General features: G+C 30.1%; 2 protein-coding genes across 3 annotated transcripts in view; one reads left to right on the forward strand and one right to left on the reverse strand.

Annotated features, from left to right (window-relative positions):
• Positions 1 to 23,975, reverse strand: part of LOC148235384 (protein amalgam-like) — a 220,148-nt gene that overhangs the window by 188,634 nt on the left and 7,539 nt on the right. The window lies entirely within an intron of this gene.
• Positions 1 to 23,975, forward strand: part of LOC148235386 (uncharacterized) — a 308,520-nt gene that overhangs the window by 67,052 nt on the left and 217,493 nt on the right. The window lies entirely within an intron of this gene.

The following is a 23,975-nucleotide window of genomic DNA, read 5'->3' on the forward strand; positions in this document are numbered from 1 at the left end:
GTAAAATTTATATGTTTTTATGGTTACACAAAGTAAAATTGAAAAGAAAATTTTAGCTTTCTGTACTAGAAATATAAAAAATATTTAGTGTATTTTTACCAAGGAGTATATTTGTGATCTGTTAAAATCTGTTTATTGCTGTACAAGTATTAGGTACCTTGCTTTAAAAATATAAAAAAAACGTTTAGAATGAGAACACAATAACAGCCATAGTTTAATTGATATTGACGTGAAATCTTTTTTTTAAATAAATATCCTAAAGTTTATTAGCTAGACTAAGCTTGTTTCAAAATATCAGCTATTTAAAAATTAACTGAAATAAGGTTTAAAGTATAAAATATAAATATAAATACATATGTTGGTTATTTATATGGGCTTTGAAGGACACGATAACTGCTGTAGTTCTAACGATATTATCATGATACTTATTTTGAAATATTTTTGCTAAGCTTGCTAGTAGGGTGTCAAAATATTTGTACATTTTTTTAGCCTTCATTGTAAAACAAAAGAGCATATGAGACACATATTTGATGATTTATTAGGACGTTTAATTAAAAAATAGTTCAAGACGTATTATTTAGGTACAACGGGGTAACTGATTGTAGGCGCACCCTTGCGGTACACTAATACCGACGTAATCTAATGTAAACCTTATATATGTTTACCTTAGTCCTTAGAGCATCGCCTGGCTCCGCGATATCTCGTGGCTCACGTGTAAACAGGTGCACGTTTTGAATTACGCACACGTGTGCCAGAATGCTGGGCCTCGGATTCAACGTTTACTAAAGAAAACGAACGCTTTTATGGCGGAAATTCTCAAGCCAGCCATCCCTATTTTACGGTATGATAAACCCAGCAATTTAGCATCGAATAAATAGTTTGCTCTTACACAATGTGAAATTTGACGACAAGCATGTAAATTCGACACATTACAATTTGCTACTATAAAATGAAAATCTACCATATATGAAGTAATGTGTTTTTAAAGAAAAACTATGCATAATAGAAATGTATTATATTTATAAGTAGCACCATAACTAGTCCGGTGCAACAGGTACATAACCCAGATTGATAGTTTCACAATGTAATATCATTTACCGCAAAACATTCTCAAACTAAATAGGTCACTTTTTTATCAAAAACAAATTAATTATAAATGTATCTGTACTGATTGTTTATTTTGCAAAAGCAAAATTAATAAATGGACTACATGGTATTTACAGAGCTATGAAAAAATGTTTCAATCAAAATTTCCTGAATTTATTTGAAACAATGGCAATATAAATTAGATTTCACAAGAAACGTGGTATAATGTCATAGTTAATAAAATGACAATATCATTATTTACCCAAGAGTTTTTTTACAATTTTAATAAACAGGGTTTTTGACAACGTTGCTGTTTTAAGCAAATGAGTACTACCTGTAACGATTTGTGGCACGTCAATAATCAATGCTCGTTATTAATTTACAAACATCGATTGAAAATCTAGCTTTTATGTATTGCAAAGTTCTAAACATTAACAAGCTTAAATGTTGAATTCAAAACTTAAAGTTTGACGCTTTGACACATACAAAGCATTAGAACTGCAACTCCGCTTGCTATTCTACAGTTTCTGACTTTGAATGAATTAAGCCATCCGTACATCAATCTTAGTCTCAGAATATGTTTCTCTTTTCCTGCTTTTATTGCTTGATGTGAGACTAGCTTTAATATGCTAAAATTGTTTTAAAGTATTTAAGATCGACAATACAATAAAAATTGAAAAATTATTTGTTTGATAATTTAGACCGAGTAAAAGAAAAATTAAATAGTTTTAATCATTTGTATTGTTCTCATCGATTCTTCCGTATAATAAGCTGCCGAAAATAGAATATTTATTTACTAATTGTGAGGTTATGATTGTAACAGGCGTTAGCCCAATGCGTTACAGCAGCAATACTCACAGAATTGTGTCTGTAAATATTTAAAATATATTTAATTCATTATGCAGTATCAACATATCTTACAAGTAATATATGCCACACCATTTATTAATATTCTAGCGCGTTACAGATTGCCTTACCGTATTATTTATATGTGTATCTTGTCGTTGTGGTACATTACTAACGGGTAACACAAATTAGAAGCGTATTTTTAATTTCGTAACTGAGCAGAGGGCAGTGGCTTATAGAAAAGTGTCAAATGTCAACATGTCATTTGTCAATCAAATAATTTTTGAAGTTGATATTTTGTTATTTTACTATTGATTAGACTCAATTCCATCAAAGTTTTTAGAATATCTATTTAAGTTTTAGTAGAGAATTTTAGCAAATATTTGGATACCTAAAAGAAAAATAATAGAATTGTATGAATCTGATACAATTACATTGACAGTTCAATGTAAATATGTAAGTACATGTTTACATAATAAATTGGAAGGGTCATCTCATATTTATTTTTGGATGAAGTTATGGAAATAAAATATTCTCATCAACATAATATTAATGGCATTTTGCATATGGAAACTCAGGAGCTACTTGCAACCGAAGAGATCATTAAATTGAAATAATAGATACGCCTAAAGTGGTCTCCTATAAAAGCTTGTCAAAAATCAAGTCACATTTGGTCGTAAATGATACAAATGTTTTTTTATTAAATAATAAGCTAGTAAGTGTAATTTAAGCGCAAATGAAACGTTATTGCTATTTAGAAACACTACATTATTTAAAAAAATAATAATCGCCAAATATTTAGAAGAGTACATATTCATATTTTTGTCAAAATCTAATATTAAGACTGGGTTATGTCCAGATGCTCTTCAATTATTACTTTACATGTAAATAAAACACGTAGAATTTGGGAATGCAGCAAATAGCTTAGATGCAAAACGTTTTTTTTTTGAAAATATAATTGTCATTGATCGTCGTACGAGAATAAAATATAATAAATTTTATATCTGTAGCAATGATTTTTCAATATTTTTTGCTATTTTCATGCTGTTTTTTATATATTAATTTAAACTGTAATGTATCTTGAAATAGTACACATATAAGAAGCTGTTTTAAATTTAACATTTTAAGTTCTGATTTGTGACTAATAAATAAAAGCTTAATATAAACTTTTATTTGCTGCATAACGTTAAAGCTAAGCCTTATAACGTTAAATTTTATAAAAAATATATGCTAAAAACACGTATCTCTAAATATTACACTTATTCTAAAAACACAATTTAACATTGCAGATGGCTAAATTTTATTTCCAATGTTTTGCTACAATATATATAGCTTATTGTGCACATGCATTGTGTCGGTTTTTAACTTGTTGAGCCACTGGCAAGCTAAAATCTGACACACAATCATTTGTGAGCAAAAAAAAAAATTTACTATATTTGCCGAAATTTCAGAATTTTTATATTCATATGTGCAGCTTTGGACTTTTTCAATTGTAAATACTGAATCCCTATATTTCTTTCCTTTCTCGCTTAAATCAATACAAATAACGTTAATTATTATTTTTAGAATAATAAGTTATAATATATCCCACATAAACTAAATTAGTTTTTTCAGCAGCATTAATAATTAAAATGGAACTTCATACAAATATAAAGTTTGTAACCTTTAATCCTTAATTATTTCAAAAAAAAATTTTTAAAGGTTTTATAGAAACATATTTATAAACTTTTATTCATTATTAAACTGTATTTTTCATAGTTTTTATAACTTCACTATTCGATATTCGAATAGTTAAAAATATTAAATAATCAGAATCATATAAGTCATATCTGAAATAATCTGGATTTGAGCTCTGGAGACGGGTCTTTTATATACGTTTTATGCAACTTAATCTTATGATCATTCTACTGCTATGAAAAGGTAAATTCACTATTTTTATCAATATTACTAATGATTTTGTAGCAAGTATTTTGATTTAAATTGTGAAAAATGTATTTAACGATTTTATTTTAGCTAAATAAAATATATCCTAATTTTATTTATTTTAATTAAAAGATTTTTTAATTAGTTATTTTTTATTTGGAAACACATTATTTTTAATGTTTTTTAATCGTACGCTTATTTTGTTCAGTGGTAATTAATTTTTGGAATCGCTCTTTAAAATAATTCTTTTTTTTGTTATTTATTGCAAATATTGAGTTACAACATATTAAGCGTTTGCTAAATATGTTAAAACAGGGTGAAGAAAATCAACAATAGCTATATATGTAAGTAGTGAGAAACCATATTGAATACAATGAGAAGCTATTTTAAATATTACAACTACATTTAATAGATATCACTATAAATACACCAGTTCTATTAAATATATATTAATTGTTCATCACGGTATTCATCTCTATTTTAAAAAAAATCTAAATAAACTAATTTGTAACAATCCATCAAATTTTCAATAATATAAATAATTTTAAGAACATACTAATTTATATATATTCTACATGTCACTGTTTTATAACCATTTTCATGCTTATAATTTGTTATTAGCTACTATTAGATAAAAAAAATAAGAATATAAAATAAAACGTTGGTGGTTATAATTTTAGAAAAAATATAAAAAAACCTTTTACAGTTTAAGCGAAATAATAAATTAAGTAATAATTTGTGTACACTTCACTGTATATCTTAAATTAATATGTTGTTTTTAACCTCTAAAACAATATTTGCTTTGGAATTTTGTACCTGTATTTGAATATACGAGACGTGATCAAAAAGTACGGTGAATGAATTTGTATAGCAGTAACTGCTTCACTACATTCATCTGAAGTTAATAAGTACGATAGCCTGATCCATTAAGATAGTCAGTGTCAAGTTTGAACAAGTTGCCATTTGTTAGCCGGCTTCCAGAGCCGGAAGAGTGAGGTCATGTTTACCGTGTCGAACAACGCGTTAATATTAAGTTGCAAAAAAGTGCTAAAGAATCTAATGAAATGTTAAAATCAGTAAATGGCGATAATCTGGTGACTATTATGTATGAACGTTTGAAAATAGGAAATGAGTCGATTGAAGACGAGTAATGGTCGGGACGTCTTATGACCTCAAAAACAAACGAAAACGTGCCAAAAGGTTCAAAAATGCAACAGGAAATTGACTATTCGAAAGCTTACCAAAGAACTGAACATTTCGTACGGGCCCTTGCAAAGCATTTGACTGATAATTTACAAATGAGACGAGTGAGTGCGAAATTTGTTCCCAAACTTTTGACTGACGAACAAAAAAAAAATCAGTTTGCCTTGATGCAGATCCGGACTTCATGGTCAATACTTGAGATTAAAGAAGTTGGGTTTATGGCTATGACCATGAAATAAATGCAGGGTTCTTAATGGAAAACGAGTGGCTCTCCTCGCCCTAAGAAGGCACGTCAGTCAAAGTCGAACCTCAACTTTATACTAATTGTTTTTTTCGAAAGTGAAAATGACTGTTCATTATTTAGTGAAACACCATAGCTTCTACTTCTCAGATACGAGCGTATCAGGCGCGTGCGTTAATGTACGCTTCCTTTTGCTCGCTCGCGTGTTAAGTGACGAGAGTGAGTGAGAGATAAGGGCGTGCATTACATGCGTTCCGCACGCCCACTTCTTCTCACACACTCTCGTCATTTAATATGCGAGCGAGCGAAAAGGAACGTATCACACCGCACGCGCCTGAAGCGTATTAGACGTGTCAAAAGTTTTTTCTATATTTAATACTAAAAAACGTATACTCTCAGATACGAAATAAATAAAAGAAAAACATAAGCGTTCACATATAATTCGAACTCTTATGTCTCATATGTATTTTTTTTAATATGAATAATTTAAATACATTAAAGAATGTGTTTATTATCAAGTGGCATATTTTTTTGACTGTTTTACAAAAAATACCATTCTTACATTCAAACATTGACTAATGTTTGATTTATTTTGTGTACGACTAACACTGTACAGCACACACACACACAGCCATAATTGGTGCCAGATAAGTTCTGGCACCATTTTGAAAATAAGCACAATTTCCACGAGCCACGCTGTATCTCCAGCGCCCACGTGTGCACACACCATTCATACTCCCGGTATCGCATCGTTGATTTATTCCAGTACAATTTAGCAGTTATCTGCGCCCTCGCCGCTGCTATATTTCGCCAGTTCTCCACCATTAATTACGTTTATGGGGCCGACCAACTAGCGACACTGGCATCTCTCGCCGAAAACAAACTATGACTTCTTTTACGCTAAATTACTGGATTTAATATACCGTAAAGGGAACTGGCACATTCGCCGCAATAAAAGCCTTCGTTTTCCTTTGGGAGCGCGCGGAATTGAGCCAGATATTTAAGCACACATGTGAGTAAAGGTAGAAAGGAGACGCTCCTTTGAAACCTTAGGGCGTGATTCGAGTGAAGCGTGGCGTTGGAGATGAAGCGGACGAATGAATGTTCTGGTGATGAGTGCTTGGAGTGTTTAAACGTCCAATTGGATGTCTACTTCCAGCCCTTAATAAATGCTTCAGAGACTTGCTTTAAACCAACTACCATCCTTGGGGGCGAATTAGGAGCAAAATAATCACATTTTGTATAAAAGCTTAATATTATATTTTCAAGTATTATTTACATTTGTATAATAGCTGAACATAAACGTACAACTCTTAGAAACAATTGAGATTGACAATCATATAAATATAATATATTATGATATTGTATGACTACTTTTGTGTGGAAATAATGAAACAAAGAAATGATAAGTCATTTTAACTATAATGCATTTTTTTTAATTACGAATTTAATTTAACTTTTTTTAAGTGAAATTATTAGATTTTTTACAAATTTGCTTTTAAAAAATATTAAAACTCACTAATCAATAGACCCTATTAAAAACATGATTTTTGTTTTAATAGCGCGAATATAATTTTTTATGCAAAAAGACCGTACACAATATAAAATAAATATATTATTGCTCACTAATATTTTTAAATCAGTTCTAGCGCAAACCAGTAATTATCCAACAATAACTTAATACGGACTTGCCCCACTTTCAGAATCAACGGTTCATATTTAGAATCCAGCCGTCTCAGAAAATAACGTGAAGAGGGAAGCGGCTGTTTTATTTTAACTTTTTAGTCTCCATCGATATATGGGTTAGTCGAGAGTCCTCCAGAGATGCGATTTTTTTCTCAGAAAATGCTGACAGAAACAAATTTAAAATAGAATGAAATAATTTGCGCTATATTTGCGTTTTTTAATCTTTCGTTGTAACGGCGTAAATCAATACCAACTGGGTAAAACAATCAAATACAAATACTCTTAAGTAAGTACACCCATACCTCGCTATACCGCCGCTCTTTATACGGCTTTTCGCTATAACGGCCCTCTTCAATTAAGGCACGTTTTCGATATACGGCCTAAAATGTTTCGCTATAACGGCAAAAAAACTTTTTTTCGATGTCGATTTTTTAAAAAATTTAAAAATAGATTTAATTTGCAGAATTTTAAAATGAAAGGTGAAGCAGCTAGCGCCGATGAGGCCGCATCTAAGGAATATCCCAACATTTTAAAGGGAATTTTTGAAAGAGGGGTCATAAACCTGAACAAGTGCTTAACGTAGACGAAACAGGGCTTTTTTGGAAGCGAATGCCTGATTGCACGTACATTTCAAAAACCGAAAAATCTGCGCCTGGTTATAAGGTGTCTAAAGAACGATTAACTTTGCTACTTGGTGCAAATGCCGCGGGTGATTTTAAGCTTAAACCACTTTTAATATATTTGTCCGAAAATCCAAGGCCTCTTAAAGGACTAAATAAAAATCAATTACCTCTCATATGGAGATCCAACAAGAAAGCTTGGATGACTAAAGCTACTTTAGAGGATTGGTTCAAAAATCACTTTTGCACAGAAGTGAAAAAATATTTGCGAGACAATAACTTAAGCAACAAGGCTTTGCTAATTTTGGATAATGCACCAGGGCATCCTACTAATTTATCCGAACTATCTGAAGATGTCATGATTGAGTACCTTTCGAAAAATACAACAGCTCTGATCCAACCAATGGATCAGGGTGCAATAGCCACTTTTAAGGCATATTACCTACGCCGAACTTTCCGACAACTTATAAGGGAAACCGATGGTAAATCTTCAATTAAAACATTTTGGAAAAACTATAACATCAAGGAAGCCGTTGACAGCATCAGTGAATCATGGAAGGAATTAAAATTAACAACAATGAACCATGTTTGGAAAAAAATATGGCCAGAATGTGTAAAAAGTACTGATGCAAAAGTTAATTGCCTTCCTGAAATTAGGCAAAACATTTTGGATCTAGCACATTATCTCGACTGTGAAGGTTTGAACGAACGTGATTTGCTTGATCTACTTGAAGCTGATAGGGAACCCCTTTTATATAAGGAACTCATTCAGTTGCAAGCAGAACCGGCATTTGATGAAGAGACAGAGCCTGTTGTATCCAAACAGCTAACATCAAAAAAATTGTCAAAAGCTTTTTCCTATTTCGAACAAGGAATGAACATCTTCCTTGAAAACGATCCTGACGTCGAACGTAGCGCTAAAGTTTCTCGAGGAATTAACTCAGACATTAGCTGTTATTAATCACTGAAGAACGAAAGAGACAAAAAGGCAAGACAAACATCGTTGGGCAATTTTTTTAAGCTAGGCCCATCCTTACCAGCGAAAAATGAGAACGACAGTGATCTGAAGGTTACCATTTCTTTATCGTCTTCAGATTAAAGCCATTTTAAAAAAATTATGTATGTATTCATACACATATTTTATGTAACATGTAGTTGTTTTATTTTTGTTTATGGATTATTGTTGGTTTTTGGAGTCTGTTATTATTTTATGTACATATGTGTGTACTTGTTATGTATGTATTTTTGATTTAAATGAAATAAAAAGATAAAATTCATTTTAAATGATAAACCATGTTACATTTTTAACAAATAAGGAACCGATCATATTGAATTTGTATGAATTTGTATTAGAATAATTGATTCGTTATACGGCTTTTCGCTTAGCGGCCAAGTTTCGTGGAACGTATCTAGGCCGCAAAGCGAGGTATGGGTGTATTAAAATCACTACATAAATAATTATAAACTATTGTGTTTTATATTTACAATTATTAAATTGAAAAGACAACTCACTAACGAGGTTTAATTGGTCTAAGATAACTACGAATAAATATCGATGAATTTGAGTGTATAACAAGAACTGACTTTCAATGTACTTTTTATAATGATTTTAATATTATTTAAATAGATTTAAAAGCCAAGACCGCTTATATCAAGGAATATGAACTTTTGCATCTAAATTTTTCGAGTAACTCGAGAGGAAGATGAGGTTCTTTCACATTCAAAGAAAAAGTATTAACTTGTTTGCAGCGAGCGTTTTCTACATAATCCGCAACTTTGGGATTGTTTTTGCGTTCGATAAGAAAGTTTCCCGTATATCATTTTACTGAAAACAAGGTGATCAATACTTCTCACCGGATTATGATAATATAAAACGCTTCCTCGAATCACACACAGCCAATACGTAAATGTCAGCTTAATTTTTTCATGATTTATGATGCGCCAGGAAAATATTAAAAATTGATTTGGTAAATATTTTGGGCATCAATTCCACGGGTTAAATTAAGTATGATAAATTCGAATAACGATTGAACTAATGGGAAGAGCTTTTGAACCGCGTCGTCGAGTTTGACTAATCAAATAGAAATGTATCAGATACACAACAGACAGACAAACCTTCATTATTTCAGTGTATAGTTTCCACGCTGTTTACGTATCAATTTAAACTTGGATACCCCGGAACAATTCTCGGTTAATTTCACATTGACATTGATTGTCCTCTTCTTGGTTAAATTATGGCATAATGAAGATAAATTTATAATATTATATAAAAGAGAAACACAGACAATACTTATCGCGTCAAAAGTTTGATTTACTAATTCTGCATAGCTTATAAGTTGAGTCTCCTTTATTTTTATTGAATATAAATAACGACTCAGAAAATAAGCACTCTTTAATGTCAGTATATTTAGAAGATATTATAAATAAGCTCTGATTCATAAAGTTTATCATGACTGGGAGATTGCTATTAATATAATAAAAGCTTAGTGTCTGTCTCTAACCAAAAAGTAAAATAAGTCAATATAGTATATACGATAATGTTTATCTACTACAAATAATATTTTATCTTAATTAATTTCACATAAAATGTGATTAAATGAAACTCTGATTTTTATATCCCTTGACTTAATATTCAATATTCAATTGGATTGAAAATGATCATTACCATTTTCAAGTAACAGGATTAGTATAGAAAAAAACGCTTACATTATCGTTTCATTGAACTCTCCATAAAAATGAAGTTATATGTTGGGTATAAAATTCGCTGAATTTATTTTTTATATTTTTGCAGCTTTACTATATTTTATATAGATGGGTCGTAAAACGCATGATACAAAGCGCAAGTTATTTATTTTATGAATAATCCAAATACTTTCCACAAAATACACCGTAAATTCTATAGTAAACATAGGGAAAGATTCTCGATTTTTTTTAAAAATATACAAAACATACATGCGCCACAAACGTATAGTGTGTATTTCCTCTCCGACTTTGCCGTTTTTCATTGTTGCGTACGTATTCACACCCGAAAGGGTTATTTGTTCGTTTAATCTTTACGCGACTGTGATTTATTTTAGTAACATTCATTTCCTATTACAATAAATTTTCATCCTAAACACTAGTGGGTAATACGCGGTACATAAATTACGCAAAAAGCGCGCTAAGCAAGTTTCACAAAATAGGTACCTATACAGGATATACAATATGATGCCAACCCGAATGTTAATTAATAAACGATTTCGATCAGATTTAATAAAATTGTTCATATTTCACTGACGGAGCTGAATTAAAATTTATCGCCCAAAACTATTGTGTGATATTTTAAATTAAACGCAAGTTTAAATAACAATGACTTAAAAATAATAATATAAAAAACTATTGTAAAACAGCTTAGAAAATTATGTAAAAAAAGATGTCGTTGAAATAAAATAAATAAAAAGCTAGAATACATTTTTGAAAATGAATAAAATAGACTTACAGATATTTAAAGCTATGTTAAGGACTAATTGTCTCATGTTTTAATTTTATACCTGTTGTGACAGTTCTGTTTTATATTGTATATTAAAACTCAGATTTTTAAGCCTTTGAGTAGTATATACAGAAATAATGTAAAATAATTTCCAAAAAATTGGAATACCCTTTACGTCGAATAATAAGAGTGTTATCTTATTACCTTTCATAAATATATTAAATTTAAGCTAATTAAAAGCTCTCGCAGAATGCATTCAAAATGCACAAAAAGTTAAAAGTTACTTGTAAAGGATGCAGTCGGTTGTAATATTATAAAAATAAATTAGTTATAATGTGCGACAGATATTTGTACAAGTAATTGTTTATACAACTGCCAAATCCATTAGTTATTTTTTAATTATGGCAATAATGCAATAGTATTTTTTTAGTAGATGATTAGTAGACGCTTACAAATAGTATGTTTTCGCCTCAAATTATCGTATTGGCTTGTTGATCAAAATAAAAAGAGCTAATAACCTTTTCTTAGTACATAAGCTTAAATTACATTTAATTAAATTAATTAACAATTAGCGAAAAAACGTATCGAAAAATGTTTCAAATAAATTAGACAATTCAATGTTGCATTAAACAAGTGGAAATAATTTATAAAACCAAGATAACTGTCATCAGAAATTTCAAGGAACGAGACAAAATAATTGCATATATTCTAATGCTTGCAATTTAAAAAAGAAAGCTTAGATCAATTTTTACAGAACGAAATAACTGATAAAATTTTCTAATATTTTTTTGCTATCGCATTTTTAATTAACACTTTACCGACCGGCAGTTTCAATATTAGACTTACGCTTAATGACGGCACTTTTTCGCGAATCTGCGCAAATATTAGCTTCTTATTTAAATTTATGTATCTTTTGATACTGTCAGATTTTTCTCAACATGTTATTAAGAATTACAAAATATATGTAAATTATTATTTTTTTAAATTTCCCTTTATATATGTCTAAAAATATTTTTTTTTCAAAATATTATATATTTAATCATTTTTTTAAATATTAAAATAAAACACTTTATATATTTTTTTAATTTGACATGGAAACTATATGCAAAAGACGCCAATTGGCGTCCGCAGTATTTAATGTTCGGTACGCTCAGGGCGCCAATTGATGTGGCCGGTAGGTAAAGTGTTAATATAAGTTTATTTCAATAATATAAATAATTGTATAAGCATACCATAAATACGATACATGTTACTGATTTATAACCATTTTAATTGTTTTAATTTTAGTTGCCATTAAATTAAAAAATATGAGAATATAAAATAAAGCATTTGCGGTTATAATTTGAAGAAGCCGAAGTAAAAACGTAAAAAAAAACCAATGGGTTATGTGCTAAGTACATCAAGCTAAAGATATCGAACCATAAATATGTCGTCTTTAACCTTGAAAGCAATATATGCTTTGGCATTTTGTACTTATATCTAAATTTAATGTTGTTCTTATCGCAGTCTCAAATAGTGGGTTACTGTGGTTAGGCAAAATATTTTTAAATATGAAAATGTCAATGTTTTTTTTCTAGTTTATATGTTTTTTAAATTAGTGTAGAAATGTATAATATATATTATTTTCATATCTTTATTTTAGAGGACTTAGTATTGCTAATGTTACTCCACACTGCATAAGTCTAATTAATATTATTTTTAATGGTAAGCGGGCTTTTTTAATAAAATGACGATCTAAGGGTCTCATTGCCGGCAAGACCTTGAGAGGGAAGTTGCAAAATGTGCTTAATAAATGTAAGCTTGAAGTCCAGGTATAAGCCCAGGTATTTACCGTTAGATTTCCATTCCACATTATTGCCCTGTTCGCTTTGGAGAGGCGCTGGTAAAGTTAATTTTCGTTTTGTGAATAAAATTGCTTATATATATATATATATATATATATATATATATATATATATATATATATATATATATATATATATATATATATATATATATATATATATATATATATATATATTTAAATTTTCAAACATTTTTTGCAATTCATTGGCGATTGGTTTAGAACCGTAGGCACTCATTAAAATATATGTATGATAAACGCGTATTTTTAAAATGTGGGATCAAATATAGAGAAACGCCCCAAACAAACTTCCCTAAGGAATTTTACGCGTTATCAAGTTTTTATTATTTATTAAAACAACATAGTTTTTACTATTCAGGTATAAGCGTATAAAGCGTGGCAGATAGTCGGGAGTTTTGCATTTGTATAGTTTGTGTATCAAACCATAATGCATCATACCAAACAGTGTCAAAAGCTTTTTCTATATCTGACATTAAAAATTCCGTATTTTTTTCATATTAATATTAAGGCATAAATGTTCCATCAAACTAATAAGTAAATGTGTTTTCAAAACTAATATTTTTTCGAACTAGTAATTAATAATTTTATTTCATAAAGATTCTTTTAAACGCATAAAGAATTTTTTTCATAATATAAATTTTACTAAATGGGATAATAACTAATTATAATTGTAAAATCCTTATTAAGATTTTCTATTGAATGAATTTAAGTGACTTTAAAAATATTTTGGAAATACCTTGAATATGTTCTTAATTACATTTATTATAAATTTAAGAGTAGTCGTTTTAGAGAATATGTATTATGATACGATTTACGACAGACGTACATATACTTATGTATACGCAAGTGCTTCAAAACAACAGCGATAATAAATCGTTCGGCTTTCCCAAAGCAAAACCATGTTACTGCAGCTGACATTTTTGCATTTTTGTACTTATTGGGTAATGCAAAATATATATGTATAATATACCTAAAGGAAATATTTCATAGTTACTCAGTTTTGCTTCGGGACAGTATTGTTGGTTTGTTATATTGCTTTTATAAGTGCGGCTTTTTGACTCTATACAATTTTGTTGATCTCGCATTTCAAATAAACGCAAAATGTGCTAGACATAAAAACAAATCATCATTGTACGACTTGTTTATGCCGGTGTTGTCTCGCGCGTGTCGCACGGTTCCCTGTGGAGTTCATTCTTTAACACAAGTTTGCTTTCCGACGATCATGGTTTTGTCATGATGTATATGTATGTATATACATATACACCGAATCAGTGAATTCAGACCTTAATTGAGCAGAATTCATTTTTTTTCTTTAGATCCATCCAAAATGTTTAAGACCATTAGACGCAAACATAATACAAGGATTTTTTTTATAAGAGACGTAAAAAAAACTCGTCCCTTTTAAGTAAGAATAGAGAGCAAAAAGAAATGTTATTATTTTATTATTTTAAAATAATATAGTTGGTAATATTGCGCTGCTGATTTATATTGAATATTGTGCGCAATTTTTCTTTGCACTGTCTTCATTATATTGTACACTTTGACCTGAGGGCGTTTTTCACCTTATTCAGACCGTAATCAAACAAAGTGAAAAATTCTACCTCAGACGCATGAACAATTTGTTTCTAGATGAATTATTTCGAGACGCCATTCAATTTCGACGGTGCGTATAAAAGAATGATAGAAACTCGGGGGGTGTATGCGATCGTTTTTTCCTCTCCACTCTCTAAGGGTGGTATTGCAAAGGGCTGAGAAAAGGCTAGGAGAGCTTCCAGAGCGTATCGAGTCAAATTGACTTTTCGGCAAACGCAATCCAATGTTTGCACGCGCACAAGGTGAAATCCTTTTCAAAAAAACCTGCCTATCTACTTCTGTTTACCAAAGGAGAGCAATGCGAAGGGCTCGACCTAAAAAACAATGGGATCGTGTGTGGTGAAATTTAAAATTCCGGATTCCAACTTCGGTGTCATTAGTCCCGGTGTGAATAAAGAAAAGCTGTGGGATAGGTTATCCAAGTGCTGGAATTAAATTTTAATCTATGTCTGTAAAAATATATAAATTTATTAAGAAGTTATAATTATATTTTTTAATATTTTTTTGCAATTGTGTGTCATAAAGTAATACAAATTATTTAATAACCATAATAATATTATAAGTCACACTACATTATTAATTTAAAAAAGGTTAGATACTTATATAATTTAATCTAAACTGTTGTTTCATTTATAAATGTTTTTAATATCCTTAATACATAAAAAAATATAGATATGCGCTTATAAATGTTTGCAGCCTTGAGAACTTAAAAAATGCACATTAATGGGATTAATGTTTTGGAATGCTACGCACTGGTTTAAAAATGCAATTACTCGGCGTGTGTGCTCGAGCGTATACAAGTAATATTTAGATATTAAACCGTCTAGGCTTTAAAAAATATTGTTATTATTATACCTTACATTTTTGCTTCATTCAAAGCGCTACAATAAAATTTGCTCAACGGCAAAATTAAAAGATATATAAAATTTGATTTTCTTGAAGTTTAACATCCCTGATAAAATTGTCAATGTGAATTTTACATATTTATAAATAAAAATATAAATCTTTAGCATAATTTTTTGTTAAGTAACACGTTTTTATTAATAAAATTTAATATCAGTGCGAAGTTTCAATTTAGAATTTCTCTCGTGCTAAGTGAATATTACATATCACAATCGATAAAAGGTTAACCTAACTAACAATATATATGTTTAAAGATCATTGAAATGAGTGGGTTAGTAAGTTATTGCAAAATATTTAATGTTTGTTATATTTTTATACGTTCAATAATTAAGACTTATTTTTTCTGTTGATTATAGGTCTTAAAGTCACAATGACGGCAAGCCTTTAAGATCAAAGTTTATACATTTTTTTTGATAATATACAATAACAAGAAAAATGTTTTTGATTTTTGTGCAAATTTTATTTACACACCTATAGCTCCAATTGATTGGTACAAAGTTTATTTATTATTTTCAGAGATATTAGGTACACATTTAATACTCCGCAGTATAGAAACATTCACACATTCTAAAAAGCACATTCATAGTCAGGCTTTTGAAAAAAGTAACAGTTATACTCAAAGCACGTAGTCACCAGAAAGCAGCAAGTACGTTGAGTCTTTGAATTTGACTAACGCATTATTTAAAAATTCTGACTTACTTTATTTCATTGCGCATATGCCTACATTTAATATTATAAAAGTATATAGTACAATAGCAGAGTTAAGATGATAGGAAGGAGATTTGAACAAAAAAATGTAAGATCCATTATACATATAATCGGCAAACGCTAATGGACCAACAATACGGTTTTTGTCTGCGTCCTTCCACAATCACCAACTTTTTGTATGTATATCGACTTCAAAAAAGAATTTGTTTCTTAGTCTTGTTAAAAAAATTTAACTTAATAAAGTTGCCGCAGTCAGTGTGTTTTGCTTATTCTGAAGTACCACAAGGATCCAATCTGGGCCCTCTGCACTTCATCAACGACATACGTGTGGCAATTTAGAACTTGGAAGATTTATTATATGCATATTGAAAGTGTTTCAGAGTAGGGATTCCAATCCCGGGATCCCGAATCCCGGGATCCCGGGATCCCGAACGATTTTCAATACCCGATGAGTCCCGGGATTATAAAACATAATCCCGAATTTTTCGGATTGGTTGATTATCAAGCACAATCGAATTATTATTGACAACATCATTATATTTCGTGTACAAACTTGCGCGAGTTGCACGTGTCATCTGTGAATCTTTGAGGCTGTAAGTCTGAACGTGCTTTTTCAGCAGCAGGCTGCTTAGGAACCAAAATCAGATCAAGGCTAAATGATAAAACACTTGATGCTTTGATGTTACTTCGTGAGTTTTATTCAAAATAATGTTTTCAATTAATTGTGTCTATGAATGTACATACCTATTTGCATACATTGTCAAAAGTTCATTTTTTTCTTCTCAAATAAATATATAAGACCTTCCCTTTTTTATTTTTATTATATTATTTTCTATTTTAAGTCCAAGACTAAAATTATACGTACTTTATACATTGTACGTTATAAAAAACAGATGTAAAAATATATTGTATTATTCATTTTAAATTATTTTTATCGATAAAATAGCATGAAAATTATCCCGGGACTGGTCCCGGGATCCCGGGATCGACTAATTGCAATACCGAAATCCCGGGATCAAAATTTTGGCCCGGGATTGGAATCCCTATTTCAGAGTATTCACACAACTTAAGATTTGTCCTCTTTACACAAAGCTGGCGACAACATTTTTACAGATTTCCTTGCCAGGTGAATTTTTTTACAGTCTATGCATAAATACTTCTGTCAATGAATTATGAGTGACGTTAGAGCAGAGATAGGGATCTTAAATGCACATATATAGAAATCTTTTGTAGGATATAAATTGTTAATGCGATCAATTGACGCGGCTGTAAACTGCTAGTGAGTAATTGCTGGCGGTGAATTGCGGGCGATAATTATTTTTTAAGAAAATAATAAAGCAAGTTATAATATTTTTTTAAATACAACCTCCGTTATATAATTGAAGGATTAAAGTATACTACAATAATTAAAAAAAATACTAAAGATTGACAGTTAAAGCTATTGTTTATCAATAATTAACGCAAATATTCCATTAGATAACTAGTTGAAATGACCAAACAATGAGATCCACAATAATATATCTCAAAGAAGAGAATTTATCTTTAACGAAAATGGGTCATAAACTGACAGAACTTGAGGACCAAAGAAACGAATACTATTTTTCAGAAAAACATTATCAAGAATATTATTGAATATTATCAAGAACGATTTACAAAAATGTTCAAGGACATCTAAAAGCATAAAAAAGGGCTACAAGTGATATACTATACATATCAAAATATAAACTAGAAATTTAAATACGTAATTTTTATTTATATGTATATATTTTTAAGTACATATATCCAGAAATAGAAGATAATAATAATATAAAAAGCACATAAGTTTTTTATACGCTGCTGAAAATTTGGGCCACCCCTGTTTTACATTATATTATTATGACCCTCATTGACTTTTTCACACCACTTGTTAAAAATAACATTTTGCGCTATCGTACAGTATATCATCGTAATATCTAACCAATATTTATTACAACAAGATCCCAAGCACCATGGACAAATTGCCGTCATCGGCACAAACCCATAAATAATCATCTTCACCCGCATTATCCTTATCGGCAACACTCTCGCTTTCGTTAATAAATTAATCTTATCTCTCAGTTTTATGCGCAAGACGTAGTGTACACGCACTACGCGTATGGTTTAATGGCTTGTTATTCAATATAACTTAACACGCCATAACCCCACCATGGCGGCGGGGTGTACCTCGTAAAACCGCTGTCCTTTCTTTCCGGTTATCGTTCATTAGCAACCACTTCCATTCTTCCTGTATCCGAAATGGCCATCAAAATAACACGGAGTGCGTGCTCGCAATCCGCAGATCCGCATTACAAGGGTTAAACCATGGCGGGCCCTATCCGTTTTTATCCTGACCGTTCTTACCCCAGAAACTCTCGGAGGTAAAATCCTCTTTTGCTCGTCCAGCTAAAAACCAACCGGTATTCTTTTATACGCGAAATTATGTGCGCGTTTAACGCCGCCGGTTCAAATACCTTTTCGGTTCGCCAAAAGTCCGGTTGTCCGAACCGATTTATATTTTCCGAGCGTGAAATTTGCGAGCTCGGAACACTGCGCCGCTGACGCTAATATATATTTTTATTTTTTGGCGGAATACTGAAACAATAGGAATAAATTCAGCTAAAAAGGCATTTTATTCTCAAGATAGTCTAAGTAACGGATGGTTCTGAAATGTTTAGCTTTTAAATAATTATTATTTTTTAACTTTTATTTACACAAATATAAAAAATATTCAAAAACTACTATTAACTACTGTAGCGGTAAAAGGTAATTAATTTAAATATTATTAATAAAATACATCATATTTTTGTTATGCATACTTTTTTATATAACACTGTACAGCAAATTTTACAAATAATAAATTTATGAAATACTATCTTTGTTACCCAGCTTTGCCCGTGATAGATTCGAACTCATTATTTATTCATTGATGTATCATACCTTATTCAATACCCACAAAATATAGTTCAACAATTAATAATTATCTTTAAAGTTAAAAGTTGAAAATAGCACAGTTGGACTAGAAGCTGCAGTCAGAATGACATATGCAAATATCACGTCGCTACTGTTCACAGCTTAGGAGGGGTTCTTATGACAGGCAAACACAAGTATTTTTTTTCGATATAAATATTTTGAGCTACGCAATTAGATTAGTATCGCTATTTTTTTTATTTTGAAAATTCAAATATGTTCCAAAAAATTTCAAATGTAAAATGCGAAATATTATAAATACATACACGTTATACGTTGCGTAAAAATATTCATTAAATCGCTACAAAATTTATATATAGTAACCAATTATATTGATATTTTAATTTCTCTACTTAAAATAGATAATGATCGAATTTACTAATGTGATATTTAATATATAATTTTTTAAGAAACCTATTTTTGCATTTGTTAATTAGCATATAAATTGTGACTGGTGGAAATTTGACACAGATTGGGCCGCTGCAGTATTATTTTATTAAATATTCATAAGAGAGATCGGCGGACGAGGCGCCGCCGGTCGTAGTCTTCGCGTCAAGTTAACCGCTCTGCTAGATTTGACCATAGTAAATAAATAGACCCCTCATCCTACTATTATCCTTAACCGTATCACACTATAGAATAATATTATTAATAAAATGTGTAATTTTTAAATATAATATAGTACATAAATAAAAATAATGATAAATGTGAGACGCAAATAAGGCAAAAACTAAAATAAAAAATAATTTTTATTATTTAACTAAACATATCTTATAACTTCTAGGCGGTAAAATATGCTAGCGATCAATTGTTGTCGGCAAATTTTTTTAGACCCACAATTTTACTGATACAGAACTGTGAAATTGTAAGTCAGTTTTTTGATACACATAAACTGGCTTACGTTGAACTTAAATTATGTTTATACTAGTAAAAATATAATTTCACTGAAAAATACACATTTCCTGTCAGAGTTGCGAAACGTTTATTTGCTGATAGAACGCAAACCGAATTTAAACGAATTCAATAAACCTAGCTTGACCTGAAAAACGTTTTAAAACTAATCATAGTTTTTAAACCATAACAGCAAAAGAACGTTTTGCAATTGTCAAATTGTGTCTAATATACATTTTGGAGCAGCATATAAATATACTAGCGCCTATCAGCTAAATTATATTTTTTGCTAGTAGAAATCTATCGGTAAAAAGTATTTGAATATAATTATATTAATTAAAGAAATGTTTTGTGAAATAAAAAAGCGCATTTGCGCCTAAAAGAGGTGTGCAGCACACTCGTAGCTATCGCAAAAATAAATATTATGAAGCTGGATGACTTGTGTAAAAGGAGTGAATTTGAGCGCTGACGTCTTTGTTGCAACAGTAAAGAATAAGGGACGCAATCGATGCAATCACACTCTATAAATCAGCCAGTACGATAAATTATTGGTATCACTTCACAGAAATTTTGAATGTATTTCATTGAATACACGCTATTTTGAAAATTCTTTTAGAAAAAAGGCACTATGGTGCAAATACGAATACGTTAAATACTCTTTCTTATAGAAATATCTAAGACATTTAACTTTAATTCTAATTATAAAAAGTACTTTGTTTTGCTAAGATTTCTAACAATAGAGGCATTTTAGTGACTCAAAGAACTAACATATTATATTGAACACGATTCGTCAATAAATTGTTGAAGCCACACGCGTTCCGCCTAACGAAGCCGAACATCAACGACGCCCTATTGCAAAGATTGGCAATACGCATATCAAATCTCCATCCCTGATCGAATAAAACTCCCATGTCCTCTGGAGTATTACTTGTTAAAATACAAATATTAAAGCTATAATGGAATTCTGCAGGTCAGGAAGATTAGAAAAGTCAAATAATGTTCGAAGACCGGTTATCGATCGACCACCCCCACAGTAAATCCACATTTTTACCAAATACTTCTACCTTGTTAACAAATAATTTACATTCTATTTTCTTAATTTCCGCTTATATGCCATTCATAAAATAAAATTATTTTAGACCATATTAAATATATACGGTGCTGAAGAACAAGCAAAATAATTTTTGGAACGACGAACTAGAAAGTTGCTCAATATGCGAAAAACTTTTTTTATTTTTTTCTAAATGGATTTGAATAGACTATGTCGATGTGTATTTTACAATCTAGAAACTTTGTTATGGATTTTGAGAGGAAAGAGATCAGTGACCGTGGAACATCGTGATGCTGACACACTGTGATTATATTTATCGCAAATTTATAGAGACTGCAAGCAAGACAATACCAAAAACATGTACATCCCATCAAACGAGGCTGCAAGGCATGTCAACGAAGAGACTGTCCAACTCCTCGACGTTGAAAACCAAACAAGAAGGCTCAAGAGAGTGAAGCCATATGAACTTGTTTTATGTCAAAAAAGAAAAGTTTAACACGGATCAATGTGTTTTACAACATAATATAATATACAAAAATATTTTTTTTACACATAGATTGTAATAGGAATGAATTATAAGCTTTATTTTCGACGATTTAATAGGATTTTATAAATGTTGATCTATTATGTATTGATAGACAAACTGTAATTTGACAACTCACGTTCAGCAGCTGTAAGTGTTTTAGAATCCCTTACTGAACCCTTTGTAACTTACTACTCCACAATCCGTTTACAATTCACTTAAAATTCACCATAATTTAATTCAGAACCACAACCCCTGTGCTAATATCATTGTGCAATCTGCACTTACAATGTGTTTAGAATTCCTAGCGTACAGGTGTGTGTATACACAATATGGTTCATCAAACACAAACACTATGCATAATGTAAGTCAACATCTTGAATTTGTAATAAGGATCGTTCGACTGTGAAATTGGTTATAGCAAAATTTGTTTTAATATTCGGGTAAACATTAAACCACTTTCTTTGATATTGCTCTTCATACATATATTAATAACACTGCACAAAAATATTTGTTTATTACAAATAAACGAAACTTTCTAGCTTATGTTATTCTAATATTTATGTATTTTTTCATTTTTTAATTTTTAATAAAATTTGCATAAATAAAAGATCATTTATGTATGTATGTTTATATTGATTTACAAAAAGCTCTAGATTCTTTTAACTGTAATTTTAAGAGTATTATATATACATAATAATTATAAATTTTAATATTAAATAAGCTCTATAAAAAGTAAATATACAGTCAATTATATCGTTTATTACAGTTGATGTGCTCTATAAACTAAATAACATTGTACTTAATTACAATTTTTTTCAGCAAAGATAAGCAAACTTTTCGACAAAGACAAGAAAAAATATGTAAAAAAATTTCGACACTATTTATTACTCGATTGTCATTAAATTTTGCTTATAAATCTTTTTTTTCCACTTTAACGAATAATTAAGATTAAATATTGGGTTGTATATATAACGTTTATTTAAAAATCATTTTTAAAATTGTAAATTTTTATGTTAAAATAATGAAAATTTTGCCATAAAAAAAGTATTAATAATAATAATTTCTGTATTCAGCGTTGTTATATATAATACTCAATATTTTTTTGTAAAAAACACGCATTTATTTCAATAAAATCGATAATATGGGGTTTATTGACTAAACACCAGAGCTTTAGTAAAAAACGCATTGCCTGTGAGAAAAAATCTTATCGTACTTTACGTGTTAAAGTCAAGTGCCTTCGTTATGCCGACAAATGTATACAGTACGTGATGATAATAAATTATTTTTTCTTCACACATACATAAAAAATGTACTAAATTGACAAACAAATTGAATGTGAAATGACAAGTGCAAGGTTGTCAAATCTCTCTTAATCTAATAACAAAACAGAAAAAGACAAATCTAGCAATACCTCTTAATCTCAAAAATTAGCAATCGCGGCGAAAAAATGCGAACATGAAACCTCTCCAGATCAAATTGAGCATATATAAGCGTCAACATACAGCACATAATAAGTAAGTTCTTTTTTATATGTAGATGATTTGAAATTGTATTAATACATTAGATCTGCTGCAGTATTTTTATATATATAAAATGATTTAGATTCTCTATAAAGATGAGCTTTTTTCAATCAATATTTGTCATTTAGTATCGGAAAGTGCGATATTGTGTCATTTTTTCGATTTAATTTACGATCAAATTATGCCAACGATATTGAAAGGAACGTTTTAGTTAGAGAAACATTTACTAAAAATCTCGGAAATATTTTTGGGAACAAGTAGAGGTTATTTTTACACTTAAACGACGTCTGTAAAAATCTTTTAAAATTCTCAGCTTTGTTTTAATTCATATCCTCTATGACACTCTACCTAGGAGCATTATTGAATAGGGATCTATAATTTTGGAATACCTGAATAATCAAATATTGACTTCTAATCAAAAAAGTACACAAAGGTACATACGTTTATAAAAACAAAACGGATCGAAGTCCCTAAGTTCCCACATAAACTGGTGTGTCACTAAACATTAATTAAACTATTCAAAGATTCTGCGGGCAATCAAACTTTCAGTATTGGGTAGCGGAATGCCATCAAGAATCACGATCGCGTCTTTCTCTGATGTCTGTTAGAGCTCGAACATTCACACTAGACGACTCGCCTATGGCTGTCGCCATCCAGTTAGAATATAACTAATACTACGGGTAACTGATCCAGTTCGTATCATATAATTTTGTCCTTTTTACTATGTGTTACATATTTATTTTTTGCTTTTTTCTATCGAGACACATCAGGGTAATCTGTAATCGAATTATAACTCAAGATAGTTAATCAGAAGTTGCACAAAGTGCAAAAATGCCTACGATCGTCAGAGACTAATAAGA

Source organism: Plectrocnemia conspersa, unplaced genomic scaffold (genome assembly GCF_051122295.1).
Source record: "Plectrocnemia conspersa isolate PC_06_02 unplaced genomic scaffold, ASM5112229v1 ptg000005l, whole genome shotgun sequence".
NCBI lineage: Eukaryota > Metazoa > Arthropoda > Insecta > Trichoptera > Polycentropodidae > Plectrocnemia > Plectrocnemia conspersa.